At 59.5% G+C, this 23908-nt stretch overlaps 1 protein-coding gene and 1 long non-coding RNA gene across 31 annotated transcripts in view; one reads left to right on the top strand and one right to left on the bottom strand.

The window, feature by feature from the left end:
* Window positions 1-23908, top strand: part of TNS1 (tensin 1) — a 206661-nt gene that overhangs the window by 68815 nt on the left and 113938 nt on the right. For 7 of the 30 annotated variants that reach the window (XM_070270478.1, XM_070270479.1, XM_070270476.1 and 4 more), the window contains exon 1: window positions 4113-4493. The exons of 20 other annotated variants lie outside the window; for them this stretch is intronic. The gene's annotated coding sequence lies outside the window, so the exon portion shown is untranslated. Of the gene's footprint in view, window positions 1-4057; window positions 4494-23084; window positions 23180-23908 lie in introns of those variants that run through there. 3 more of the 30 variants (XM_070270481.1, XM_070270480.1, XM_070270482.1) reach the window with 3 other exon arrangements.
* LOC138924733 (uncharacterized) lies at window positions 1905-8450 on the bottom strand. Its single transcript, XR_011439837.1, has 2 exons — window positions 8337-8450; window positions 1905-3902 (listed from the first exon to the last, which is right to left on the bottom strand). It is a non-coding gene; the product is annotated as an uncharacterized lncRNA (long non-coding RNA).

The following is a 23908-nucleotide window of genomic DNA, read 5'->3' as shown; positions in this document are numbered from 1 at the left end:
GCATCCTGGGGGATAGCCCATTCTCATCTCTAGCTGTGGGGGGTGGGAGGAGTGTGGTCAGAAGGGGGAGGCTGCAGCCTAAATGCACAGACATTGAGCACATGCCCAGGGTGACCCCCCAGGGCCTGGCTCCCGGCCAGCTGAGTGATGGGCTCAGCAGGATTCTGAGGCCCAGGACCTCTCCTCTTGGCACCTGGGTGTGTGGCCCTGCCTTCCCTGTGGTGGAGAGGGAGGAAGAGAGTGGGGCCAGTGGTGCTAGAGGGGATAGCTTCAGCAACCCCCCCACAACCCCCACCACCCCGTTTCCCCATCCTAGGAAGATCCCTGCCTGCTGGATGTTTGTGGTCTCCTCTTAGCCCAGCTCAGAGGAGCTTTCCCTTAGTGGCTTAAGAACCCGGGAGTCTGGCCCCACAAGAGTAAGGGCATGTGACATGATGACCTCCGGAGGGAGCGCTGGGACCTGGAATCCCCAGTTGTGTCATCTGGTGACACGGCCTGGAGTGGAAGACCTGGACTCAAATTCTGTCTCTTTCATCAGCTGCTCTGTGATTTGGGGTACATCACTTAACTGCTCTGAGTCCATGTCCAAGACTGGGTCTTAAAGGCGGCCTGCATGGAAAAACACCTGGGAAAGGTTGGCTTAAATATTGGTTAAAATGAAAAGAGGGGAGAAATGAGAGCAGCTCTGGCTGACCCCTACCTCCACCTGGGGGGGCTGAGAGGCGGGGAAATCCCGATGCTGTGCTCTTGACCCATCTTTCTCTGGACTTTCTCTTCGCCTTTTCTCCTCTGTCTCTGTGTCCCTCTGTCCGCCTCTCGGTCACATCCCCTCCTCTCCCAATGGAAGTGCCTAAGTCAGCACCTGGCCCCACAGGCACACAGTTCATGCCCCTCTCTTCTCAATGGCCTCTCTGTGGCTGCCCCACCACCCCCAGCTCCAGCTCTTGCCTCCTCCTGGTCCATTCTGACCCCGTCTTTGTCTCACTCTCTCTCCTCCTGGCTTTCCTGCCCTGTTTCTCCAGCTTCTGTCTTCTGTTAACAAGCATCCATTGAAGGCTCCCTGGATGCCAGGCACGCCCTGCTCCTTTCTCGCTCTGGGTCCCTCCTTGCCTCCCTGCTGCCGGCTCCTCTCCCTCCCGCCCCCTTCGGCCTCCCGCCCTCCCTTCCCCCAGCTCCCCCGGGCTCCAACACTGGTATTATTCAGTTTTATGAGAACCCCCCCAGGCCTACCCCTGAACGGACCAACCACAACTGGAACCAGATGTGCAGTCCTGCACTTGGGGATGGAGGGAGGGGAGGAGAGAGAAGGGCAGGGGCTGCTCAGGAGGGGGTAGGGTGGGGGGTGGGAAGGGGAAACCCTGGGAATCCTGAGTCTCCATTGGCTGGGAGGGGCGAGAAAAGGGGCTGAGCAGGCCTCTGTGGAAAGCAGTTCTCAGTGTGTGTGTGAGTGAGTGTGTGTGAGTGTGTGTGTGATGACGGGATGACCCTGGGGAAAGCCGGGGGTGGATGATGGCTGTGGGACAGCTCTTTGAAATAAAGGAGAAGGCTGCTCTTCTTCTTTGAAATCCTCTAGCTCTTGACTTCCTGTCTGTGTGGTTTCTAGAGACTTGCTGAACTCATGGTTTTGTGCCCAGGTGCCGAGCAGGGAGGCTGGGGAAGAGAGGGTGACGTTGGGGTGGGGCGTGGACCACGTCACCTCCAAAGGCTCCTTGACAGCAGCTGGAGGACAGGCTCCCAGAGCCCCCTGGGTCTGCGCTGTCCTGGGCTGGGTGGGATGCACCCGGGACGTACTCATCAGCCTGATGGTCTCCATGTCTGAGCATGGTCAGTTTTTCTGTTTGCGATTACATAGCTTCAAAGATGAAAGTCTGCATACAATTGTCTTGGTACAGCCTTGTGCAGAATTAGCATTTAAAAGTGCCCTTTATTCAATTTTTAACCAATGATTCATCCATCCGTCCATCTCTCCATCCATCACTCCATCATTCACGTATTCATTCCACATTTGTTGAGAATTTCCACTGTTGGCCTTGTGCTAGGCGCTGAACAAGGAAAGGGGAGGTAAAAGGATGCGTGCGGTTCTGTTCAACTCATGGGAGATGCAGAAATGCACCCAGCAGGTGTGTGACACTGCTTTAGTACATGAGCCAGAGGCTTTGGCGTCCAGAGGAGGGGACAGTGCTCACCAAATGCTGCTGTTGGAGAAGGACCACGGAGGGGCGGCCTTTGAACTGAGCCCTGACTGATGCTTTGGGAAGCTCAGACCTCCAGTGTCCCGCTGCAGAGCAGAGACTGGATGTGGCAGGCAGTGGGGAGGTAGGGACCATTTGATGTCAATCGGGATGACGGTGGTGGGGATTGGAAGGAGGAGATGGGGAGGATGGCATTTCTGCTGTTCTGTGACCCCGGAGGGGGAAGAGAGGTTCCACATTTACAGCGGACACCTCCCTCCGCCTCTGGAGGAGCCGAGATTGCTGAGCTGGAATCCTCTCGCTTCCCTCCGCTGACCAGGGCGGATCCAAGTCCCTGAGTGGCCCTCAGTCTGCAGGGGCAGGGGCGCAGGCGGGCCAAAGCTGCTTGGAGTTGCCTTTGCCCTAGAGTTGGGGCCAGTGAGGGCTGGGCCGGGCCTCCCTGAGCAGTCCTTCAGTCTCCCTCGGTCCCTGGGGCCACGTCCTTCCCGGGTCTGGTCCGCAGCCCCAAGCTCGCAGACTGAGGCCACTGGCACGGCTGGCAGGTTCTGAGCTGCTGGAGTTTGTGACTCTGGGAATCAGACTCTTCCCACCTGGGAAGGGCTGAGGTCATCTTGCTCTGGAGGCGGGGACTGTGGGGGGTGGGTGTGGGGGGAGGGGTGTGGGAGGGGTGGGGGGGTGGGTACAGTCACGCTTCTGTCTCTGCCCTCCCCAGGTAGGGTCCTGCGAAGGTGCCCTTCCCCTCATCGTCAAGGGTTGTCACTGACAGTGGGGGGGACCAGTCCTCCAAGGTGCTGACCACCTCCTGTGACGCTGGCCCAGACGCCCCCAAATCTTTCCTGAGGCCATTTGTCTCTCCTGGGCCTCCCTGTCATTTTACCTCTTTGGAAAATTGACGCTTGGGGAAGGGTTGTGCTGAATTAATCAAATTAGTGAGTGTTAGAACTGAAAAAGATCTTGAAGACCTTTGGATCCAAACTCATGGTACAGCAGGGCAAACTGAGGCTCAGAGAGACCCAGGACTTTGCAGGAAGGCTGCCCGGATGGGGAAGGGCCTTGCTATCTCTGGAGGGCCGCGTGGTTGCGAGCTGGCCTCTGGAGCCAGCCCGTCTGGTCCGAGTCCCGCTCTGCACCCTGGTGGTCTTAGACAAGTCTCCTGACTCCTCCAGGGTCACTTTCTTCAGCTAAAATAACAAGGGTGACTCCAAGATTAAGTGAGAGACTTCTTTAAGTGCCTGCTATACAATGAGTGTGCAGCACGTGACCTTTCCCTTTCCCTCGAAATAATCCTGTCTGTGTCTTCACTTTCACCACGTGTATGGTACTCTGAACTTTCCAAATCACGTTTCCGCAATATTTTTAATTATAAGAAATTCAGTACATGTAGAAAAGTCGAAGGGACCGATGGCAAACTCCCTGGGCTCTACCGTGAGCACTGTCCTATTTGCTGTATCCCATTTCTGTCCATCTGTCCATCCATCAATCCGTCTTGTTTTCTGATGCGTGTCAAAGAGAGTGGAGGCAGGCATTTCATAAGCAGGGCTCAGTTCAAGTCACTTTGGAATATATGGTCACACATGTCCCGACTCAGCCCAGAGAGATGAGCAGGCGTTGTCACCCCACATTTGATAGATAAGGAAAAAACAGGGTCGAAAGTGAGATTCTAGGGCTCCAGTCACAAAATGAGTTGGAAACAGTATAAAGCAGAGTGCTCTGCAAAAGTCGGGAGTTGCTATTATTATTATTATTATTGTCTCACCGGATGTCCTTTCCAACCCAGCAGCCCTTGGGCCATTTCTCTGCAGCTGTGTCCCTTCCATGGGGTCCTGCCCCTTTTCCCCACAGGCCTTCCAGGCCCTCAGGCCTCTAGCTGTGGGTCCTCAGGGAGGCCAGTGGCTAAGGAGGGGAGAGGCCACTCCTCTTGGCGTGCAGCCCCGGGCTGGGCTAGGTGCCCTGCCAGCCTGGCCCAGCAGGGAGCCAGGCGGGCATGAGGGCATGAGTGCCGCGGGGGCCGAGGCTTCAGGGGTTAAAGGAGGCGGTGGCCCTCCGGGAAGGAGGCGGTGCACACCGCCCGCCGGGGGGAGGGAGCCTGGCGAACTGCGCCCTCGCTCAGTCGCTCCCAGCGGTGGCCCTGGGACCAGTGCCGCTCCCTGCACCCGCTCCCTGCCTGGACACAAGGCTCACTTGCGCCCTCCTCTCTGACACTAGCTTCTTGCCAGCCACCGCCGCGGCCCCGTCACTGCCCACTGCCCCTGTCCTGGAGCCCAGACGCCCAGCCCGCCCAGTAGCTCCTCTGCCAGAAAGGTGAGTGTGTTGAGGGGGCTCTGTAGGGGGCCTAGAGCCTACTAGGGCTGCTGGACCGTGGGCACTGATGCTGCCAGGACCACTGATGAGGGTGTAAATTGGGAGGGGGAGGTCAGCCTCCCTTGTCACCTGTCTGTGGCTAGGCTACCCCCGGAGGCCGCCCTGTCAGTCCCTCCCCTGCCTTCAGACGTGTGCGGGGTTCTGGCAGGGATGTCTGAAGTGTGGTGTCCCTGCTCTGAGAGAGACCCGTCAGAAGGAGTTTTGTTTGTTGGAGCAGTTGCTGGTGTCAGTGGCTGCTTGAGACTGAGGCTGGCAGGGGCGAGTGGGGAGGGACACACTGACCCAGAGGGGAGAGGTTGGGGCATTTTGTCTGCACGGCTCTCTCCTGCGAGGACCACGAGAGGGGTGCGGCATTTATTCCTCTTCGTTTCTTTCCCTGTCACCCGCTGGAGCTGCTCCTGGGCACCCTTCTCCCTGGGGCTCTGCTCCTCCCACCGCTCATCTCCCAGAGGGCCGGGCTGCGGGAGGGTCTGGCAGGCCTGGAGAGGTTGGAGTTAAAGGCACTGTGCCCCTTGTTCCGCTTGGGTCCAGCTCCTTTGCCCATGGGCAGAGCCTGGCATGAGTGCCATGCCGCCCTCCCGCAGCCGGCAGCTCCTGCTCTCTCCTCACCCCTCTGGGCAGGAATGGCTAATCCAGGTGGTTAATGAACAGACACACGCAGCTGCCTTCCACCCCCCTCTCCTTCCTCTCTCCCCACCCCTCGTCTCCTCCTCTGACCCTCTGGTGCCCTGCCTGCCTCCCCTTCCCAAGCTGGAGAGCCAACCTCGGTGGCTGTCCCCCAGCCCCCATTTCAGGACCAGGGCCAGGACTGCCTGCCCAGATGTTTCTAGGCTGGCCCTTGTCCTAGAAGAGGAACTGGGAGGGGGTGACAGAGAGGAGCCTGGTGTGCTCCCAAGCTGGATGTCCTGCGGGGGTGGGAGGGGTCAGGGGATGGGGGGCTGCTGCGCAGGGGAGGACGGGACCGGCCGTTGTGGGGTGAGGTCAGGAGGGGGAACTGGAAAACAGGTCCCAGAGTCTTTGGGGACAGGACTTCTCTTCTAGAAGCTCCAGCGCCCCTTCCAGGTGCCAGAGCCAAGCCAAGGGCGTCAGGAGGGTGTGTGGGGAGCTCTCTCTTTCCTAGAGTCTCTGCCGGGCCCCTTCCTGAAGCTGCCTGGGTGGGGTGGGGACCATTGTGGCTCAGACTTGGCCTTAAGTCTCTCCTGCCCCTGCCAGCTGGCGGCTGCTCCTGTCTCCCCACCCTCGCTTCCCACAGGACCTCAAAGTTGGCTACAGCTGAGGCACCCTCTGCCCCGACCCCCTGGCCCAGGCGTGTGGGAGGGAGGACCTGGACCTGGCTCTGGATGGGGGGCTGGGTGGGAGAGCTCTACATGGCATCAGTGCTGGGACCCCAGCTCAGGGTCGGCCTCCACTCTGCTGCCTACAGAGGGCAGGGAGCTGGAGACAGTGGGCTGTGGCCTGGGGTGGGGGTGGGGGGGGTCTCAGCCAGTGTCACAGGACCGCCAGAGCTGGGAGCCAGGACTTTGATCCAGAGGCGAGAATTCTTGAGTGGCGGAGGAGGCAACCTGGGAGCTTCTGCTTCCACATCCCTGGCCTTGAACCCTTCTGGCTCCACTTCCTGGTCCCTCATCCCATACTTCATACTTCACTTCCCTCAGAGCCCCAGTTCAGAATCTCCCATGGGGGCTGCGGTGTCCGGAGTTATAAACAGGGAGCTGGTGGCCAGGTGCAGGGGCCTGGGGTGGGTACAGATGGGTTCAGAGATGAGGTCACCGTTGGGTGACCCTCTTTTCTTTGCTCGTGGACTGCGGCCGAGGCCTTGGAGTCTGGGGACTCTCAGTGCCCTGTTTCTCCCGACGCAGGGGCAGGAGCAGGTGGACAGAATGGGTTCTCGGTGGTGGAGGGAGCTCGGCTCCGGGTAACGAAGGGCTTCCTAACAAGCCGGGCAGTGAGCAGGAGTATGGGCTGCCTTGTAAGGAGTGAGCTTCCCGTCCTGGGGGGGGAGTTCAGACAGAGGCTGGACAACAGCTTAAGAGGATTCCTGAGCTGGGATGTGGTTACAAGGGATGACCTTGAAGGTCTCTTGGGATGCTGAGGTCCTGGGATTCTTGGAGTCCGGGAATTCTCTGACACCCGGGATGGGGGAGCAGGAAGGCGCTGGCCTCTGGCCTGGGGCGTGGGCACGGAGAGGACCTCCCCGCCAGTGTTTGGAGAGCGACAGCCTGACTCTCTGCCCTCGCACCCATTGCTCAACCGCCCACCGGGTCTGCCCAGCTGCTTCCTGCAAAAATTCGGAGTTTCTTCCGATTCCTCTTGTCCACTCCCTGCCTGGCCCTACCATTAACCCCACAAGGGCTGGAGCAGACGTGGGCTGCGTGGCGTGGTGTGGGGACAGAAGCACCGCAGACCTCGCCCCTGGGCCGCTGCAGTCAGAGCCCGTTTCCTGGCTGAGGGGCTGCTTTGGGGTCAGTGGGCGAGGAGGGGGACGCGTTGAGGCTGGGCACTTCAAGCCCCTGCCCAGTTTGGCCCCCAAAGGGGCCTCCCCAACCGGCCTGGAGTTGGTGACAGAGGAGCAGTGCCAAGACTGAGATGCAGAGAAGCCCAGGGGCGCTTTCCTCTGAGCCTCAGTTTCCAAATGGAAAGTAACATAAAGTCGTCAGGGCAGCTAGAAGTGGGTTGTGTAACTAGTGGGTGGCGGGGGGGGGGGGGGTACGAGAAGGGAGGGCGTTGGTCTTGAGGGCCCTTCAGGAGGAGTGTGGGAGGAGCAGGTCACCCCCTCCCCCACCGCCTCTCCAGACCTGTTCTCCAGGTGGGGTGGCCTTCAGGGCAGCGAGAGGCCAGGTGAGGCGGGGTGGGGGTGGGGGTGGGGGCAAAGGTTTCTGCACCCCAAACCCTGGGAGGCTGGGGCTTCCCGTGGTGCTGGTCAAGGTGGGCTTCTGGGGTGGGCTCAGGAGCCACGCTGGGCCTCCTGCCCCAGCCCTGCTCTCCCTATGGGTGGATGCCCTGTGACCCCTTTTCCCTCAGTGGGGAGGGTGAAAGAGTAGGGTCTGAGGTCACCCCGAGTCAGCCCCTGCCTCCCATCGGGGCAGCCCCTCGCGCAGTCCTGGCTCCATCTGAGGGTGAAGTCCTTTCTGATGTCTAACTTCGGTCCCTTATCTAGGGCCCTGGACTAGCTGCATGATTAGGATGCTCTTTCTTCCGGCCTGGCAGAGACTGGGCGAGAGGGGCAGGAAGGTGACATGCTGAGGCCCCGGAGCCCGGAGAAGTTGGGACGGAGCTGGGGTCCCGGCAAGGGCTTGAGGTGCAGGCGCTTCTGGCTCCTTAGCTTATTTCTGGGGCCGCGAGTCTCTTTCACTCCAGAAGGGGAAACTGAGGCCTGGTGTGGGATGTGTATTGGAGAGGGGCAGAGCAAAGCCCTCCCAGTGACCAGAGCCTGGAAAAGCAGGTCAGAAATGGGTGTGGTGCTGGGGGAGGGAGAGAGTGGTTTTGGGAGACTGGAGGGACTTTTGTCCCCAGTGCTGTCCCCCACGGCCCTGGCTCGCAACTTCAAAGCTGTTAGGCGTGCAGAGCAGTGGGCACCAGCGAGCTGGAACAGGGCTGGCAGCCCTGTGGGCCAGGCCTGGCTCCCCAGTGCCCCTTCCATTATGCACGGTCACACCCTGCCCTCTCTCCTTCCTTCTCTCCAATTGCCTGAAGCACTTTCCCACCCAAGGACGGAGCCGCAGCAGGTGCGCCTGGGTCCCTGCCTGCCTCTGCCCAGGTTGGTGGCCTGGGCCGTCTTCCTACCTGTCCGCTCCTTCGTTTCCCTCGGGAAGGGCGGCTGGGCTTGGAGTTGGAGCTTGGTGGAGTAGGGGTGGTAGCGGGGCAGGAGCCGGTCCCTGGCGCTGCCTCCCCAGGGCTAGTCTGGGCTCTGTCATCCCTGCCTTTTTAGGGCTGGAAGCCTGTAGCTCAGGCCTGGGTGTCTCGGGAGGCAGGAGGGACTGGCCCAGAAGGGCGGGGTTCCAGGGAGCTGATGGGGCGTGAGGGGTTACAGGAGTGACTGAGTGGAATCCTAGCCCTCTGCCACCGTGGGGGGTCCAGTCCCGGGTCCAGGTCCCCCAGAACCTTCCTAGGCCTTCTCCAGCAGAGATATGGGACCCCTCAGTTTTCCAGGCCCTGGCAAGCTTCCCGTGTGCTCACCTGTCTTCCGGCTGGATTACAAACTCCTTGAGGGCGCGCCTGTTCCCTTCCCCTCCCTGCTGATCCTTGCTGTGCCTGCAGGGTGCTGCTAAGCCGAACTGACTGACTTAGGAGGGACAGAGTGGGGACGGTTTTAGACGGGGCCTGGAGAGGATTTGCTAGAACTAGAAACAGAGGTGTCTTCACTGAGAGGTCTATAGAGTGAGGCAGAACATGTGACTCTGGAGCCTGAGGCTCAACTCAGGATGTTTACTAGCTGTGTGGCCTTGGCAAGTGACTGGACCTCTCTGAGCCTCCGTTTCCTCAGCTGGGAAGTGGGAGAATACTGGTACCTGCTTCCTGATGTGGTTGTGAGGATCAGATGAGTTAGTTTGTGTAAAGTGCCTTGAACCGACCGTGCCTGGCACGTAGTCGGTGCTCCATAAATGTTAGTAATTGTTATTATTGGTGATGATGGCGGTGGTGGCCTTCTTCCAGCGGTCTGACTCTGGGTTGACCCTTTTCTCTCTTATCTTGTTGTTCCATCCCTAAGGGTTATAGGAGGGTTATAGGGTCAGAGAGTGGAGGAGACGGTGGCGTCACTTTCTCTCGAGGGGTCCTGGCATCAAAGCCCAGAGAAGAGACTCCGCCAGTGTGCCCGTCTCTCTGATGGGGGCTCGTCTGCCCAGGGAGCCGATGTGGATGTGTGTTTCTGGAGGACTCGGAGAGAGTTGCCATCACCGTAAACAAGATGCGTTATTGTAAACCAGTCCGAGCTCCCCTTCTGGGATCCCATCCCACCCCTTGATGAGAGTCCCTGAGTCGGAGACTCCCAGGCCTGGCAGGCTGCTCTTGACCGCAGGCTGTGCCCATAGGGGTGGCCTCCGTGTTTTAAGGTGGGATCCCCAAAGAAGTGTCTTGTACCCTCTCAATCTCTCTGAAGTCTAACCTGCATCCCTCTTGCTGCAATTTCAGTTCAGCCCCTTGTTGGTAGGAGGTGGGGAGACCTCTGCCCAGCCCTTCCTGTGGGCTGTATAGAGGGAGCTTTGAACCCGTGATGGGGGCCTCCTGGCCACACTCGCTCTCCATCCCAGGCCTCTGCTCTCTGCGGTCTCCGCTTTCCAGTGCCCCTGACATTCCTCATTAGCAGAGGTCAGCCCTCGGGCCTGCCAAGCTGCGCTCTCCACCTAGCCCTGGTTCCCACCCAGGGAGCCTGGGTGGCTCTGGGTCGGAGGTGAGCTCCATTTCCGGACCCCTGGCCCGCCCAGTTGCAGCTGCAAAAGGCATTAAGCTGTTTTTGGGAGAAAGAATGGGCCTGGGTTAATGATGATGACAGCTGGGGAGGGTTCCTGAGCTTGCCCAGCCCCACCTCGCTTCCCCTCCTCACTCTACCCCATTTCTAGGCCAGAGGAGGGGCTCACCTTTGACCCTTGACCTTGACCAGAGGAGAGCAATCAACAGGTCTACAACAGCCCTTCACTGGGAGCAGTCTGTGGGTTCAGCTCTGGGCTTGAGGACAGGGTCGGGGTGGAGGGCTTTGAGGGAAGCGTCAGAGAGGGCGTCCGCCCTGGGGTTCCTGTGGCCAGGGCTGGGGAGAGAGTGTGCCTGTTCTGTCCCTGGACTCTGGATGAGTCCCTCCCTCGCTGGCCTCAGTGTCCTCACCTGTGAGTCGAAGGGCTGCAGAGGTGCTGGGCTGGAGGAGCCACACCCCCCTCCCTGGACACCCCACTCCCTCCCCAACACGCCCATCCCCCCCCACCCCTCCCGTGTCCCTCCCAGGCTGTGAACTTCACCTTGGATTGACCTTGCTTCACTCCCCGCCCCACCCCCACCTCTGGCGGTGGCTGGCAGGAAGTCCTGCTGATTAGCGCCCTAATCACCAGCTGAGACTCCCAGAAACCACTGAGCTAGTTCAGCAGAGAGGGGCAGTGGGGTCAGGAAGGGAGGTGGGCACGGGGAGAAGCCCCCACCCAGGGACTGGAGCTGGGGCATGGGGCTGTGACAAGGGGCACCTGACATCTGCTTGGGGTTGGGGGTCCGCTCATCGGGCCAGGGGCGGTGCCCGGGCACCTGCTGTGCAGGCTGTGTGACCGCTGCTGAGTCCAGATGGGTACACAGTCTCCTGACTATTCACTTAAAAGCCTTTTGGGGCATCAACCATAGGCCAGGCAAGGTGCCAGGGGTCTGGGGTTGGACGGTCTAGGGGGAGACAGAGGGGAGCAGCCAGGGGCTTTCTGCAAAGTGCAGGGGGACGTCAAGCAGGAGGCAGGGCGCACAAGCTGGTGGAGTGGAGAAAGCTTTGCAGGGGAGGTGCCATTTGCGATGGGTTTGAAGGTTGAGGAGGAGTTCTGCAGGAGGGAAAAGGGACAAAGACTTCTGCAGGCCGGAGGGGAGGCCTGCACCCGGGCACGGTGACATGCGCTCAGGATGGATAAAATAATGGCTCCAGCCCTGGGTGAGAGTCCGACAGACTCGAGGGTCCCTCCTAGCTGTGCTGCTTGCTAGCTGTGTGACCGCGGGCCGAGCCTCAGTGTCTGCATCAGTAATGGGGTTGATGTTCCCACCTTATGGAGTCACGGTGGGGAAGAGATGAGACCTTGTTTGTGCAGTTCTCAGCCCAGTGCCCGGGACAAAGGTAGCCCACAGTAAGGGGCGTGTGTGGGAAAGGCTGGCTTTGGGGGAGCCTGGAGCTATTGCTTGGGGGATTTTCTGGGCCAGGTTAAAGAGGGGAGTGGCAGAGAGCTTCAGCAGGGGAGAGCCGTGATGAGAATGTTCTTTAGGAGGGTGATTTGGGCAGCTGTGGAGGCTGTGGTGGGCCAGGGAGACCTGGGGACAGCCCACACCCAGGGCCCCTGGAGTGTGTGTGCAAATTCCACAGCCCCGGGCTGGGAAGTCTTCTCCCGAGTCACTTCATCTCTCTGGGTGTCCTTCCCACTTGCTGTCCTCCTCTCTCGGATCGGGAGGCCAAGGAGGCCCTGAAATCTCCTTCCTGGGAGATCTCTCAGGCCGGAGGAGAGCCCTCAGTGGGGAGGCCTCACACGGGAGGCTAGAATGGCCTGCTGCAGCAGGTGGGAGTGAGGGCAGCCCGTGGGCAGCTCGCATTTCTAAGGAATCAAGAGGCTTCTCTCGGGGGCCTCCTCCACCATCTGCCTGGCACACAATTGGCCCTCACTGTTTGTTGAATGAATGAACGACCAGGAGTGTCCCCTAGGCAGGGTGGAGGAGCCTGCCTGCTCGGAGGCGGTGGGTGCCGGCCTGACTGGAGGTGGCCCGGTGAGTGTCTGGACGGGGGCGGCCAGTCCAGAGCCCAGAGGAAGGTGGGGTGTCGGAAGCCCAGGTGGCTGGTCTGTCGCAGGTGCTCAGTGATTGCGTGGATCAGGGAGAGGTTTCAGGAGCTTTAACCTCCTGGAGCAGTTCCTGTCACCAGGCAGTGTGGCCTGGGCGTCCAGGTCACACACTGGGTGGCCACACTGCCTGGGTCTGAGTCCTGTCCCCACTCCACGGGCTTTGTGGCCACAGATGACTTCCCCGATCTGCCATGCTTCAGCTTGCTCACCTGTAAAATGTGGGGAGCAAATAGAACTGAGTCCAGTGCGAGGACGTGCTGTGTGACCCTTGGTTGTCATCACTGTTCTTGTCATTGCTCTGGTTGGTGCGGGGGAGAGAGGGGCAGGGGCTTCTCGGCAGGGGTGAATGCAGCTGCCCAGAGGGAGGTGGGGGAGTGCGAGAGATAGAGGAGGCCCCTCTGGAGGCCTCCAGGAATCAGTGGGGCCTTAGGAGCTGCCTCTGACACCACTCGGGGGCTGTGCCTCTGAGCGTGGGAGCGGAGGGGAGGCCAGGCTGGATTCCAGGCTGGAGCCCTGGGGGAGCAGGGCCAGCGAGAGCGGGGCGAGGGTGGGGGGAGCAGAGGTGAGCGGTGGGGAGGCCGGGACTCTCCCAAGTCCCCTGCTGGGACCCCAGGAATGCCTTCCATCATCTCTCGCCAGAGGGCCTGGCCTTTCAGCTCCAGGGCCTCCGGAAGGCCTGTGGTTCGTCTCCCTGCTTCCCGGGCAGACTGTTCCTGATGGCTCTTCACTGTTAGGAAGTGATTCTCTACACTGACCACCGTCTGGCTGCCACTCCTTCCTTCCCTCTTCATCTCGTGTTCAGATCTTGCGTTCAGATCTCGCATCTCCAGAGTCGTGGGATCAGCTTTGCTTTGCAACAGGAGGGAGTGAGGGTAGACTTCAGGGGCCTCCCCAGACTCAGGCATGGGAAGGAGCTATGCAGTGCAGTGGAGGGAGTGGTGCGGGGGGTCCTGTGGCCTGTTTCTAGCCCTCTTTGGCACTGTGTGACCTTGGGTAAATGCCTCCTGGTCTCTGGGCTTCGGTTTCCTCATTTGCGAGATGAGCAGTTGGAGTAGGGGCGTTGTCTCTTTGTAACCAGTGCTGAAGTGCGGCGCGTCCATGATCCTTCTGAACAGAGAGGCTCCTCCTCTTGGGGCTGTTGGGAGAGCCATCCAGCTTGGAGGTGGGGGCCCTTGGGAGTCCTAGGCATCTGCTGGGAAGCCAGCTGAGATGCTGGGAAGGTCCCTTCCAGCCCTGGGGTTGGACTGGTCTTTGCCTGGTGACCACTCCTCCAGGCAGCTCCATTTCTTGGAACAGAGCAGAGGGCAACAGCTGGTCAGGGTGGAGAGGGCCGGAGTCCCTGGCTCTCTGTCCCAGTGACTCAGGTGGGATGCGCTGGCAGGATTGGAGCTTGCAAAGCGAGGGAGGGGACCGTGCAGATCTGTGGCTCCCTCTTGGCCACTTTCAGGGAGCAGAATGGGAGTGAGTGAGGTACTGGGGGAGTGGGGCGCAGAGGAGAGTGAGTAAGAGTTGTGAGTAATAGCCCAGTGTCTCTGCTGGGCAGGTGGCTCCTAGACTGTGCACAGCTGTCTGGGGCTCCGGAAATGCTCCACGGAGGCCCAGCCACTGAGTCACTGCACCCTGAGCTCTGCTGTCCCTGCCATCCTTAGGAGCTGGGGGTCCAGGCCGCATGCCCCTTGGCCTCTCTGTGCCCCGCCCCATCAGCCCCTCCCACCATCTATACCTCCACACCCCTCGGCCCCATCGCTGCCCAAACTGGCAGGCGTATAGATTTGGCCGTCCGGCCGTCCTGGGTTTGAGTCCCAGCTCAGCTGCTCACAGCTGTGTGACTTTGGGCAACTTACTTTTTTCTCGCTGAGTTTCAGTGGCCCCATATGGAAGAAGGGAGCGTTGCCTGTTGTGTGTGTGGTTGAAAGGGTTAAATATGGGACTGTGTCCGATGTAGACAGCGCATCCTAGGTATTCCCAGAATATGGCTGTCCCACAAGCCCTAAACTCTGTTTTCCTCCTCCTTACCACCTCCACCCCTAACATTCCTGCTCCCGTGTCTTCATCCCGTAATCTTTAGGATGTGTATCCTCCCATCAGGTCCACCCCGTAGGCTGTACAGTTGCCCTCCTGTTTCTGGTGCCTCCCACCCTGCTTCCCTCACTGTGCCTTTCCCCTCACCTGCTCTTCCAGAAGGATGGGCAGGGCTCAGGAGGGGCAGATGAGTCCAGGGGGAATTTGTCACCTGCCTGGCCGCCATGGGTCCTGTGGGCACTTTGAAAGAACACCCTCAGAGATCTGGGTGAGCATCTGGATCGCGCCCCCACCTCCCAGTCTGGCTGCACGGGTCCTTTCCTCTCCTGTTTCCTGAAATCAGCTGCGTTCAGGGCCATGCAGACTGCCCCTGCCAGGGGGTGTGTTGGCCGTGCTGCTGTGTTCCTGTCGGTGCCGCTCTGCTGGGGTGGGGCTGGGAGCACCAGGGAGTGACTTTGCATCTGGACCTGGCAGTGGTCCTGCCTGTGCGCTCTGTGTGTGCCTCGGGGCGTCTGAGCCGTGTGTGCACCTCCGCGGTGTCTCTGGGTCACCGGGGCTGTATGTGATGTGAGCTCTCTCTCCTGTCTGTTTAAAGTCTGCCTGTGTTTTCCGAGCCAGATGGAGCCAGGTCTTCCGCCGCCCTTCCCCCACCCCCCGCCCCCCGCCCCCTCGGACCTGGTTTCAGATGCGTGCATCTTGGAGGTCCTCCCGGGGAACCAGGAAACATTGCAGGGGGGTGGATATGCGTCAGATGGAGCCGAACAATGCCAGTGACAGCCAGGCCTCCGCTGGCCTTCAGTGCTGGCGTTGCTTCAAGTCTCTGCTGCCGCTAATTGGGAGCGAGAGGGGCCTTCCTGCGACTGGGCCACAGATGGATTTAAAGGAGCAGCATGGACTGGGCTGTCCTGCGCTGGAGACCTCCTGCTTCCGGGGCTCCTGGCGCAGTCCGTCAGAGCGGATGGGGTTCCAGAACACCAGCCCTTGATGTGCACTGATGGTGTGGCGCTGTTGCAAGGACGGCTCCTGTCACAGCCCTCCACGGCCCAGGAGTTGTCCACACGAGTGAATTTTCAGATCACTGAAGCTTAGGCCATGGAGGAGTCAGAAAGTGCAGGGAAAAAACGTGGAGTTTTTGGATGGGACTCTTTTGCTTTGGATTATGCCATTCCAAGCACTAACTTCAGCTCGCCCGGACCTTAGCTCTCGCCTGCCTCTTCTCGTTCTGTGATTGCTCCTCAGTTTCTTCCTCTGTGGAATGGGATAAGAAGAGAACCTACCTCAGGGTGGAAGTGATGATTAGCTGAGTTGAGACACAGAAAAGGCTTAGAAGGGGGCCCGACCCGTTGTATGCACATCGCGGGTCACTGCTCTGCGAGAGAAGACGCTTGGGCACCCAGAGGGGCAGTCACTGCATCCTCTCGAGCAGAAGGAGCCGACGCTCCCCACGCAGGTGCTGTTCCAGGCGTTTTTACTCATGTCAACTCAGTCAGCTTTATTTGTGCTCCAACCACTCTGCAAAGTAGGTCTCCTTACCCCCATTTTACAGATGAAGCAACAGACTCAGGGACATCCGATAAGGTGGTCTATGGCAAACTGGTATTTGAACCGTGCCTGACGTTCTCTGTCTCTCCTCTTGCCCTTTGGTTGGAAACTCATGGCCTCTTGGTGTCTCCAGGAATTTGGAAATACGGATCCATCAACAGAAGGTGTAATGGTCTTTCAGAACCTGCTCCTAGCTCCCAGATTTGGTTAGATTCAGAACGGTTTGGAGTCTGGCGATGAGACAAAAAGACCTTTCAGGGTCCAGGGAACACAAAGGCCACAGATGGGCTTTGAGGATTTGGGATTTTCTCCTGGGTCATATGGGGTGGGGTGTGCTTTTTGCCTTGTTCTTTCTTTGGGCAAGCCTTTGATCTGTAAGAAAGGAGGTAGGTGGACACGGGCAAGGACTTCCTCCTCGGCAGCAGCACAGGGCAGCTTAGGAGCCTGGAGAACTGACAAAAGTTTAAGGCATTTCTTCAAATCTGAGATGTCTCGGTTTTACCTTTTAATGTTTCTGAAATTGGAATGCATCTTACAATCGAAGTGTCCATTTCGGGTAGCATTTTTCCTCCTCAGAAGCTGCTTCCAATGGATGGAGCCTCAGGCAGTCAATGGCATCTTTTTTGAGGAAGATCAGCCCTGAGTTAACATCCGCCGCCAGTCTTCCTCCTTTTGCTGAGCAGGACTGGCCCTGAGCTAACATCCGTGCCCATCTTCCTCTATTTTATATGTGGACACCTGCCACAGCATGGTTTGATGAGCGGTGTTAAGGTCCGTGCCTGGGATCCGAACCTGCAAACCCAGGGCCACAGAAGTGGAGTGCACAAACTTAACTACTTTACCACCGGGCCGGCCGCCATCAGTGGCATCTTTGAGATAGGAAGCAGGGCAGGAAACCCTTGCTGTTGGCAAGGGCACCCTGCCAGTGTGGATGGAGGGGCCTGTGGGCCGTTGTCCTGGCCCGTGAGCAGACTCTGGGCTAGTTGAAGAAAGCGAGGGGACCCTCTGATGTTTCTGTGGTTCGAGTGTGGCCCCCAGCCCCGGAACTCTCAATCTGGGGCCTGGCTCAGCCCCGTCCTCTCCCACACCCTCCCCCTGGCCTCCGCTGCGGCGTCCTGGCTGCTGGCTGCTCCTCAGCAGTTCTGGAGCCCTCTGCCTTCTTGGGTTTCCCCCCTGCTCTTAGATTTTTTTTCCCATGCATCCTTCCTGCCTTACTGTTCTAGCACAACTTAGGGTCAAAGACTTTTGTCCCTTAAAGTTCTCATCTAGGGACAGAAACTCTTGGTGGGGAGTGAGGGGGTGGGGTGGGCAGGCTCCCTCTGGGTGTAATTTTTGGAAAAACAGATGGACTTGAATCTCAGGGAAATAATAGCCCTCTTCATACCATTATAGCAGCCGCTGGGCTCTTTTATAATTCTCTGTTTACATGCCTGTCTCCTTCGCTGGGCCATGAGGTCCCCCCACCCGGGCCCGGTTATCTTGTTCGTCTCTGTCTCCGTGGCTGGGAACCTGGCACCGAGGGGCCCTCAGCCAGTCCTGAGCGGATGCAGGGTCCTGCTTCCCATCCTCCTCCCTCCCCCGGCCCCTGGTCCCACTAGAACCTTGACCACAGACCACAGCCCTTTCCTTGACCAGATTCTTCTAGGAACTTCCTAGAGGCTGTGTTTTCTGTGCTGCAGCCGGTGTCACTCCCCCCGCTGCTTCAGAACAATGGCCCTTCTCCAGGTGGGAAGAACGATGGGCTGCCCCCTGCTCCTTGGGCCTCAGGAGGAGGCAGCCCGCAGTCTGCATGTGCAGTCGCCTGGTCAGTGCCTCTACCTATATAAGGGAGGCCCTGCTTCCTCCGCGTCCCCCAGGCCGGGCCGCGCAGCCGTGCCTGACTTCTCCGTCGTCTTAGGTCCCTTTGGAGCTCTCTCGGTAACCTCTCTCCCCAGCTCAGAACCTCTTCTTAGTTTGTTGGCAGTCACCTATTCCAGGCTGGACTCTTGGCCTGCGGCCCTGCCCCTCGCCCGTGCCCTCTCTCATTGGCCCTGGACATTTGCCGTGGCCCAGCCCTCCAGGCCATGCACAGGGTGGCCGTGAATCGCCTCTCTGTGCTGTTTTCTCTGTTTTGCTATGTGAACCTAGCCGACTGCTCTGTTCTCTGTTCTCCTACCCTTGACATCTTCCCCACCCCCCACCTCAGGGGCCGTGCCCTCCAGGAAACCTTCTTGTGCCCCGAACTGGGCAAGGGGGTGTGGTCCTGGGCAGAGCGGGGGCTTGGGGTGCCGCCAGAGTGCAACTCTGGTTCCGTTCCTTCCTGGTGGTGACCTTGGGCTGGGCGTGTGACCTCGGAGCTTCATTTCCTCATCTGTAGAATGGGCTGATAACCCTACCTCCGAGCGTACGATAGGGAACAAAAGCGACTCTGAAAATGGAGGCAGGGCTTTGGGGCTGAGAGGTGAGAAATGGGACCGAGAAGAGAGCCACAGCCAGGTCCCACGGGGCTGTGAGGACACAGAAGGGCTTTGGACTTGCTCCTGTGGAGCTGGGAGCGTGGAAGGACATCAGATGGAGGAGTGACACGACGGGAGGTGCGTTTTGGAAGGAGCCCCTGGCTGCAGAGTGGAGAGCAAGTTCGAAGGCCACGGCGGAGCACGGGGAGGCGCACCAGGAGGCCATGGCAGTCACCTCTGTGATGAAGGGCCCTGGCTGGACGGGTGGCTAGGAGAGACGTTAGAAGGAGGAATTGTCCAGGCCTGGGGTGGGGGTGGGATGGGAAGGAAGAGTCAGCTTTGGGTGGCGGGGGAGCGGGGAGTGGGGTGTCAGTGGCTGAGCTGGGGAGCCCAGGAGGAGGTGGGGTGGGGCGGGCTCTGCGTCCAGGATGCTGCCCCGTGTCAAGCCCTGGGCCCAGCCTGTCTCCTCATCCCTGCTGGTGCTCCCCCGTGGCCCCGCGAGCCCCACCCTTGTCTTGTGGCTGTTGCCCGGCCCCTCTCTGACCCCTGGCTTGCTCCCAGGGACTGGCACATAGTAGGCGCTTGGTGTGGGTTTGCTGAACTCAGCTTCTGTGATTCTCCAGCTCGCTAGGGTTTCATCCTAAGAAGCCCGGCCTGGGGCGCAACCTCAGCCCTCCTGGAGTCACTGATTTTGGGTGTGGGTGAGTGTGGCTCCTGAGCCGGGGTATCACCTTAGGTTTGAGGGGAGGCAAGTCTTCAGAGATGTTCTTCAGCCAGCGAGGCCTCCGGCGTGGGCAGGTCGTAGGCCATCCTCCGGAAGGGCTCAGAGGGAACCAGCTTCCATGGGGTTGCCTGCTGGTCCTGCAGCATGCTCTGCCAGGCCCGGCCCACCCCCTTTGCTGTTATTGGGACCTTCTGGCTGAAGGCTGTTCTGAGAAGTCGCATTCCTGGGCTCAAGAGTGGACGGTCGGCATGCCCGGCTCTCCCCTTGTGAGGGTCAGGCTGGAACGCAGGTCAGGCCATGTGTGGGTGTGGCTAGAGGTCAAGGAGGTGTTTGCACAGAGAAGCTCCTCTGCCTGGAGGGCACTGGCTTGAGTGTGTTGCAGGACCTAGAGGCCAGTGAGGGGGGCCCGAGAAGAGGGGGTCCTGAGACAAGAGAGAGGACTGGGGAGGGGGGGCCCTGCTGGAGCTTGGTGGCAGGTTGATTGGGTCCGTGTCCAAGAGGCGCCTGGCTCAGAGGATTTTGAGGAGGGGGCAGGGCTGAGAGCCTGGGGGCAGTACCACGTCTCCTCTGCCTGGGCTCTGAGTGGGAGCCTGTGCTAGGTGGGGAAGGCCCAGGCCTCTCCCTGCCCCCCGCTGGCCCCCTGGCCCTGGAGGGGACTCTGGGCTGAGCCACGTCCTCCCCGCCTCAGCTCGAGGTGTCCCTGGGAACAGGCCCCTTCTTGCCTCCAGGAACTCCATGTGCTTCCTCTCCTGATCCCCCACAGAACTCTATATAAGGGAAGGAAATGGCCGGGGAGGCCGCGAGCAGGCTCTGGTGTGGACAGGCGGCCTGGCGGGGAGGACAGAGGCCGGGAGGAAGTGGAGTCAGGGAGCAGGGCCGTGGCCACTCCTCCCAGGATGCCCCTGCCCAGGGCCTGAGACTCAGCCTGCAAGGTCTTCGAGCCGTGCTGTGGTTCTGCCCCGTGGGCCCCTGGCCCCTGCCCCCTGCCGTGCCCGTGGCCTTGTGTAGCTGCCTGACTGTCGAGCACCCTCAGGTCCTGGAGCGGGGTGCACACTCGCCTCCCACCTGGCTCCCAAGCCATCCCTTGGTCCGCTTGGCGGGGCTTCCCAGCCTGCCCTTGCCCGGCGCTCAGGGGCCGGCTGGGGCCTTCAGGACGAGCCCAGTGGACTCGTCGTGTGAACTCTGAGGTGCTGGGCTGGCCACAGATGAGGGGGCGTCTGGCTCTTTTCTCAGTCACAGGCCACGCAGGCTGGATCCTTCAGGGATCCTTGTCTAGATTGTTCTTGACCCTCTGGTGTCACCTCAGTGACCAGGGCTCAGAAGATGGCTGTGTCCTGGCCACTGGTTCTCTGAACAGAAGTTGGGGACTACCCATCCCCTGGGAGTGGCGGACTGTGCTGTCATGCTCTAGAGGGGGGAAGAGAAGTGGAGGCCTGGGGGGCACTGTCCAGATGTGTGTTTTGTGGGGGGGGGGGAAGGGTCCCTAGGTTAGGGTGCCCGATTGCCCCGTCTCTGGGCTTTGTGGCCCCTCCCTCCATCTTCCCCCCTCATTATTATTAACGTGACTGCACATCTCTTGCATGCCTTCACCTCCCCCCACTTCACCTCCCCCAGTCCCTCTCCTACTCATGTGCCTTTGATGGCTCCCCAGTGCCAGCAGTCAAGAGTGTGACGACCTTTTCTGGATACTCAGAGTCGACATGGTCCAGCCTGGAAAGAGAGTGTGCACCGGTCTTCTTCCTTTCTTTCCTTCAGTACTCCCTTCAGTGCCCTCTCTTCCCCTGTCCTGTGTGCCAGCCAAAGGGGCAGCTTCTGGCAGGGGACGTGTTCCAGCTCCACGCCTGTTCCTGTGATTCTTGCTACCCGCAGTGCCCGCTCCCAGGTCTGCCTTTCAAGCCTTGTCCACGTGGCTTGTGCACTCCGGCTCTGAGAAGGCTTCTCCACGGAAGTGGTGGTGTGCTTCCTGCCCTTGCGGGGCCTGCCCGGGGAGTCGGAGAGACACACAGGGGACACACGCAGCACCCTGTGTGTCCCGGATGCCCAGCTCAGGCCTCCTCCTCGTGGGGCCTGGCTGGTACCCCGAGTGCCCTCCGTGCTCTCCAGCTCCGGGCACTCTGCTGCAGTGCGCACCCCGTCTGGCCGTGAGGCTGCGTGGCATGCTGGGGAAGTTGGGTGTTGGAGTCAGCAGGCCCAGGTGGCGGTCCCGGCAGTGTCACCCAGTAGTGGTGCCATCTCTGATCTCACAGGATTGTTGAGGGGGCTGCCTGAGATCCTGTCAGATGAAGGTACTGTCACCTACCTTGGGCATCATGAGGCGTGGAAGGGTGATAGACACAGGGACCTGGCACACAGGGAGCTGGCCAACATTTTAGCAACTGCCGCTTCTGCTTCTGCCATTGCTACTAATTTTAGCTGTTCAACTTTGGGCAAGTTGCTTAACTTCTCTGAGCCTATTTCACTCAAAAACTTGTCAAGAAGTCTAAATAAAAGAATGTATATAAAGCACCCTGCTTAGTGAGGCACAGTAGGTGCCCTGCAAACCCAGTTTCCTTCCCTTCCATGTGTCTTTTGTTGTCATTCGGGGTGGGTGCCTGGCGTTGTTGGGGCAGGGATGTGAGGTGGGTGTCGGCAAGAACTTCCCTGGAAACATCCCAAGTGTCCGTCAGTGGCTGGCTGGGTAAACTCCATGTGGTGTCTTCCCACAGTGGAGTAGTATTCGGCCTTGAAAAGGAGGCAGCTCTGATTCCTGCTCATCATGAACGAGTCTGAAAGCGTGCTGAGTGTGTGCTGGGCCTGCCATGACCAAACTCCGCATGCTAGCCTCACACGGCAGAAATTTCTTTGCTCGCACTTCTGGAGGCGGGACGTCCAAGACGCAGGTGCTGGCAGGGCTGGTCTCCTCTGAGGCCTCTCTCCGTGGCTGGGAGACGGCCGCCTTCCTCCTGTGTCCTCATGTGGTCCTCCCTCTGTGCGTGTGCCCCAGTCACTCTCTGGGTCCTGATCTCTTCTCATAAGACAGTGGTCATGGGATTGGGGCCACCGTAATGGCCGCATTTAACTCGGTCACCTCCTTAAAGGCCCTTTCTCTAAATATAGCCATATTCTGAGGTGCCGGGGTTAGGACTTTAACCTGGAATGTCGAGGGATAGAATTCAGCCCGTAACACTAAGTGAAACAAGCCAGACACAAAAAAGGCAAGTATTGTGTGAGTACTCTTCTGTGAGGTGCCTCGGATAGGCCGATTCATAGAGACCGAGGGTAGAGGAGAGGCTGCCAGGGGCTGGGGGGAGGGCGAGGGGGTCAGTGGTTAATGGATGCGGGGCTTCTGTTTGGGATGATGGAAACTTCTGGAAACAAGTAGTAGCGATGGTCGTACAGCATCATGCATGTACTTAATGCCACTGAATTGTACACTTAGAAATGGCTAAAATGGTAAATTTTATTGTGTGTACATTTTCCTGCAATAAAAAAAGGGGGGGCTAGCAAGAGATGGAAAAAAAAAAGAACTCTTCTGCTCGGTATCGTATGAGATGCTGGAATCAGAAACTCAAGTGGGTCTGTTTTGGGCTGTGGGCCAGGCTGGTTGTGCCCCGCAGCCGCCAGGTGGACATGGGTGTGGGGAGCCCCTCTGGAGGGCCGGCCAAGTGTAGGGGTCTGGGATTTTCTGTCACCAGGGCTGAGATCTGAGGGGGGGTGTGTTGCTTATTTGGGCCCAGGCCCTGCCACTTGCCAGGTAGCGAGGTGATGGGGCAGTGCTAGGCGGGTGCTGGGTTCCCCTGCTCTACAAGGAGCCACAGCTGGACCCCAGGGACCAGGACTTCATCTGTGGCTCGCCTCTTCCCAGCTGACTGGCCCCAGGAAAGTTCATGACCTCTCTGAGCCTCCGTTTCTTCATCTGTAAAATGGGAGCAACGTCACTGACCCTACTGGATGGAGGGTCTCCGAGAGTCAGGCATGTGCCTGGCGCACAGTAGGTGCTTCACAAATGGCAGTGAGTTTCCCCACTGTGGTTACAGGTGCCTCCCTTCCTCAGGGCCAGAGTCTCTTTCATTCTTTCCACAAATATGTAATCTGCACCTACTGTGTGCTGGATCAGTGTGGTGATCGAGACGAGCTGCCTGCCTCATGGCGTCTGTTTCCTGGAGGGGAAGGCAGATCACAGATACGGAGCCAGACACATCTACGTTACGGATTCTAGTCAGGTCTGCGAAGGAGGAGCTGAGCGCAGGAGAGAGGATATCGTGTGTGTGACTTAAGGAGCCGGGGAGGGCCTTCTGGGGTGGTGGCATTTAACCAAAGCCAGAAGGATGGGAAGGACCCAGCTATGCAGGCAGCTGGGCTAAGAGCCACCCACGCAGAGGGAACAGCAAGTGCAGAGGCCCTGAGGAAGAACGGAGCCAGGTGTGCTGGGAGCACTGAGAGGGGCCTACCCCTTCATGTGGCTTTGGGGCCTGCACGCGGGGCATGGGGGCAGAATGATGGGAGAGGAGGGCAGGGGCCCGTGGTGCAGGGAGCTCCCGCCTGGGCTGCTGTCTGGCGCTTTATACCTTTGTGTCCTGGGGGAGTCTCCAAGGGTGTGCCCTGCTGTTGGCATTGTGCCCAGGGGCCTTTGAAGTTCAGAAGATGCTGGTAGGGGCAGCTGATGGATGCCAGGCATTGCCGGGTCGGGGCTGGGCGCGCTCCCCTCCCGCTGCACCCCTAGCTCCCTGCCTCGCGGGCTCCACAGCCGGACTGAGCTGCTGCGGTGGCCTTGGGTAGATTGCTGCCCTTTCTGTCTTTGGCTCCTTCATCTGTGAGATGGGGGTAATCACAGTGTCACCCCAGACAATTTGATTAGGACCAAATGAGTCTGAGGAAGGGGTTCAGGGGTTGCCGACACAGCTGCGCTCCAGGAGCTCTGCCACTGTGGTGTAGTCGGCTCTCTGGAAGGCAGTGCTTACAGGGGGTCAGCAAGGCAGAGCGGCGGGGAGCACGGCGCTGCCTGCAGCCAGGCTGCCGCGTGTGCATCCTGTGCCTCTGTTGGATGCCTCAGTGTCCTCATCCACGAAGCGGGATGCTCAGGGTCGTTGTAAATGCGTTAATTTACGCAAAGTGCGAGAATGGTGCCTGGCATGTGGCAAGGGCCACGGG

The sequence above is a fragment of the Equus caballus genome, chromosome 6, assembly GCF_041296265.1.
Source record: "Equus caballus isolate H_3958 breed thoroughbred chromosome 6, TB-T2T, whole genome shotgun sequence".
Lineage (NCBI taxonomy): Eukaryota > Metazoa > Chordata > Mammalia > Perissodactyla > Equidae > Equus > Equus caballus.
This window is presented reverse-complemented; position numbering and strand designations above follow the sequence as displayed.